This window comes from Pteropus vampyrus, unplaced genomic scaffold (assembly GCF_000151845.1).
Source record: "Pteropus vampyrus isolate Shadow unplaced genomic scaffold, Pvam_2.0 Scaffold113, whole genome shotgun sequence".
NCBI classification, from domain to species: domain Eukaryota; kingdom Metazoa; phylum Chordata; class Mammalia; order Chiroptera; family Pteropodidae; genus Pteropus; species Pteropus vampyrus.
The window spans coordinates 3180599-3185504 of record NW_011888894.1 but is presented as its reverse complement, the minus strand read 5'-3'; the positions used below and the strand labels follow the sequence as shown (position 1 = coordinate 3185504).

Genomic DNA, 4906 nt, shown 5'->3' with positions numbered 1-4906 from the left:
CGCACAGCAGCTCATATGCTGTAGGCATGGCCAATACTCATAGCCAGTCAGCCTGAGAGTCAGTCCCACTCACAGATGTGCCAACAGCAATCAAGCTTCAATGACAACTGGAGGGCACACACAACCTACACAGGGACACTCCTAAAGCACCTGGCTCAGGTGATCAAAGAGATTGCGCCACTGGGACACACAGGGCACATACTACATAAGGACATTTAGCCAAGACTGAGAGACATAGCAGATCTACCTAATCCATAGAAATGAACACAGAGAGGCAGCCACAATGAGAGAACAAAGAAACATGTCACAAATGAAAGAACAGGAGAAAATTCCAGAAAAAGAACTAAATGAAACAGAGGCAAACAACCTACCAGATACAGAGTTCAGAATACTGGGTATAAGCTCAATGAACTTACAGGAAGAATAGATGATCTCAGTGAGAACTTCAACAAAGAGAGAGCAAAAAAAGGACATAGAAACCATAAAAAAGGAACCAGTCAGAAATGAAGAATATAATAACAAATGAAGACTACACTAGAAGGAATCAACAGTCAATTAGATGAAACGGATGATTAAATCAGAGATTTGGAAGACAAGGTAGCAAAAAACACCCAATTAGAACAGCAAAAAGAAAAAAAGAATTTTAAAAAATGATATTTCAAGGACTTCTAGAATAACATCAAGCGTAATAAGATTGCATCAAGGAGAAGAGAGAAAACAAGAAATTGAGAACCTATTTGAAGAAATAATGAATGAAAACTTCCCTAACCTGGCAAAGGAAATAGGCATACAAGTCCAGAAAGTACAGAGAGTCCCAAACAAGATGAACCCAAAGAGGCCCACACCAAGACACATCATAATTAAAATGGCAAAAGTTAAAGACAAACAGAGAATCCTAAAGGTGGCAAGAAAAGGGCAGTTAGTTACTCACAAGAGAGCTCCCATAAAACTGTCAGTTGATTTCTCAACAGAAACTTTGCAGGCCAGAAGAGATTGGCATGAAATATTCAAAGTGATGAAAAGTAAGGACCTATAACCAAGACCACTCTACCCAACAAGGCTATCAGTTAAAATAGAAGGTGAGGTAAAGAGTGTCCCAGACAGAAAAACACTAAAGGAATTCATCACCACAAAGCCAGCATTATAAGAAATGTTAAAGGGACTTCTTTAAGAAGAAGAACAGAAAGGGGAAAGAACATAAATATGAATAATAAAATGGTAATAACTATGTACCTATCAGTAATTACTTTAAATATAAATGGATTAAATGCTCCAATCAAAATACAGAAGATTACTGACTGGATAAGAAAACCATACATATGCTGTCTACAGTAGAACCACTTCATATTGGAAGACACACACAGACTGAAAATAAAGGGAAGGAAAAAGATATTTTATGCAAATGGAACAAAAACAAAGTTGAGTTAGCAATACTTATATCAGATAGAAAGCTTTAAAACAAAGGTTGTAAGAAGAGACAAAGAAGGACATTACATAATGATAAAGGACTCAATCCAACAAGAGGACATAATCCTAGTAAACATTTATGCATGCAACATAGGACCACCTAAATATACAAAGCAAATATTGACTGACATAAATGGAGAGATCAACAATAATACAGTCATCGTAGGGGACTTTAACATCCCATTGACACCAATGGACAGATCTTCCAGACAGAAAATCAACAAGGAAATAGTGGCCTTAACTGACACACATGACCAAATGGATTTAATTGCTATTTTTAGAGCCTTTCACCCCAAAGAGGCACAATATACATTCTTCTCAGCTGATTTCTCAACAGAAATTTTGCAGGCCAGAAGAGATTGGCATGGAATATTCAAAGTGATGAAAAGCAAAGACCTACAATCAAAGCTACTCTATCCAGAAAGGCTAGCAATTAAAATTGAATGCAAGATGGACCACATGTCAGGCCACAAAACACGTCTCAATAAATTTAAGAAGATTGAAATCATATCAAGCATCCTCTCTCACCGCAAGTATGAAACTAGAAATCAATTACAGGAAGAAAACTGAAAACTCCACAAATACATGGAGGCTAAATAACATACTACTAAACACTGAATGGGTTAATACTGAGATTAAAGAGGAAATCAAATGATAACCTTGAGACAAAAGAAAATGAAAACACAACAAAAATCTATGGGACACACCGAAAGCAGTCCTGAGAAAGAAATTCACAGCAATACAGGCCTACCTCAAGAAACAATAAAAATCTCAAATAAACAATCTAACTTACACATTAAGAAACTAGAAAAAGAAGAACAAACAAAGCCGAAAGTGAGTAGAGGAAGAAAATTATAAAAATCATAGGAGGTATAAATAAAATGGAGACAAAAAAAAAAAGCAGTGCAAACGATAAGAGAAATCAAGAGCTGGTTCTTCAAAAGATAAACGAAATTGATAAACCTTTAACCAGACTCATCAAGAAAAACAAAGAGAGAGGACCCAAATAAATAAAATCAGAAATGAAAGCAGAGTAGTGACAACAGACTCCATAGAAATACAGGATTATAAGAAAATACTATAGATAATTATATGCCAACAAAATGGATAATCTGGAAGAAATAGATAAATTCCTCGAACAACAATCTTCCAAGACTGAGTTAAGAAGAAACAGAAAATATGAACCAACTGTTTACTACTATTGAAATCGAATCAGTAATCAAAAAATTCACAACAAATAAAAGTCCTGGACCAGATGGCTTCACAGGTGAATTTTACTGAAAACTAAAAGAAGAATTAACATCTATTCTTCTCAAACTATTCCAAAAAATTCAAGAGGAAAGAAAGCTCTCAAGCTCATTTTACAAGGCCACCATTACCCTGATTCCAAAACCAGACAAAGATACTACAAAGAAAGACAATTATAAGCTGATATCCCTGATGAACATAGATGCAAAAATCCTCAACAAAATATTAGCAAACCAAATTCAGCAATACATTTAAAAAATCGTACGCTATCATCAAGTTGGATTTATTCCTGGGATGCAAGGTTGATTCAATATCCACGAATCAATTAATGTGATATGCCACATTAACAATTGAGAGATAAAATTCATATGAGCATATCAATAGATGTAGAAAAAGCATTTGACAAAATCCAGCATCCATTTATGATAAAAAGTTAACAAAGTTGGGATGGAGAGAACTTCTATTCCTCAACATAATAAAGGCTATGTATGAAAACCCCACAGCTAATATAGTACCTAATGGGGAAAATCTAAAAGCATTTTCCTTAAGATCAAGAACAAGACAAGGATGACCACTTGTACCACTTTCATTCAACATAGTATTGGAAGTCCGAGTCACAGCCATCAGACAGGAAAAAAAATAAAAGTCATCTAAATTGGAAAGGAAGAAGTATAACTGTCATTATTTATAGTAGACATGATACTATATAGAGAGAACCCTAAAGATTTCTAAAAGGGACTATTAGAATCGGTAAAGGAATTCAGTAAAGTAACAGGATACAAAATTAATATTCAGAAATCGGTTGCATTTTATACACTGATAATGAGCTATCAGAAAAAGAAATTAAGAAAACACTCTCATTTACAAATGCTTCAAAAAATACTTACAGATAAACTTAACCAAGAAGATAAAACACCTGTACTCAAAAATTTATAAGACACTTAAGCAAGAAATTGAAGAAAATACAAATAAATGGAAGCATATTCTGTGCTCATGAATAGGAAGGATTAACATTGTTAAAATGTCCACACTACCCAAAGCAATCTATAGATTCAGTGCAATCTCAATCAAAATACCATTGCATTTTTCACAGAACTAGAACAAGAATCCTAAAATTTATATGGAACCACAAAAGACCCCAAATAGCCACAGCAATCTTGAGAAGAAAGAACAAAGTTGAAGGTATCACAATACCTGATGTCAAACTATACTACAAGGCTATTGTAGTAAAAAAAAAAAAAAAGCAAGGTACTGGCATAAAAACAGACACATAGGTCAAAGAAAAAGAATAGAGAGCCCAGAATAAACCCACACCTATCTGGCCAATTAATCTTGACAAAGGAGGCAAGAATACACAGTGGGGTAAAGAAAACCTATTCAATAAATGGTGAAAAAAGGTGAAGGGATTAAGAAGTACAAATTGGTAGTTACAAAATAGTCACGGGGTTGCAAAGTATAGCATAGGGAATATAGTCAACAATATTATAATAACTATGTATAGTACCAGGTCGATACTAGACTAATCAAGGGGATCACTTTGTAAATTATATAAATGTCTAACCGCTATGCTCTACTCCTGGAACTAATATAAAATAATGCTGAATGTCAACTCTAATTGAAATATAAAAATTTAATGAAAAGCAGCCATTGACCAAAAAAAAAAAAAAGACTCGGGTTCATGAAAGGAAGACTTTTGTTTGCCTTCATTCTTTGTTTAATACAGCGAGCTGCCCTTGTAGAAGCAAAATGTAGCACCTAAAATTAATCATTTGTAGAACTACAAGTCTTGTTTGACATCTTGGCAGTGACCAAAGCAGCCCCAGAAAAGACTCCCACTATTTTCTAACATGAATGTCATTGACAGAGTAGGGAAAGAACTAGCTGCCATAGAGGCAGCCACTCCTTCTGAATGGAATAAAGTCCTCCAGATCCACCATCAGGTGGCCTCCCATCCTTGGCAGAGGGAGGAGAATTAGCAGTTCTCAGTGTGTAAGCTTCATGCTTCAAACATATCTCCTCATGTAATCCCCACAGCAATCCTGTGAAATAGATAATATCCCCATTTTATAGAAGAGATGGGGGCTCAGGAAGAATAAAAAGATTCCTAAAGGTCACACAGCTAATCATTAGTGGGGCTGGGATCTTAACCCAGCCAGTTCCTGGGCTCACTCAGATCTTACCTCTTCACTGG

General features: G+C 35.2%; 1 protein-coding gene across 1 annotated transcript in view; it reads left to right on the top strand.

Moving 5' to 3' along the window:
- ARHGAP25 (Rho GTPase activating protein 25) overlaps positions 1–4906 on the top strand; it is a 46946-nt gene that overhangs the window by 39705 nt on the left and 2335 nt on the right. The gene's annotated exons all lie outside the window — the stretch shown is intronic.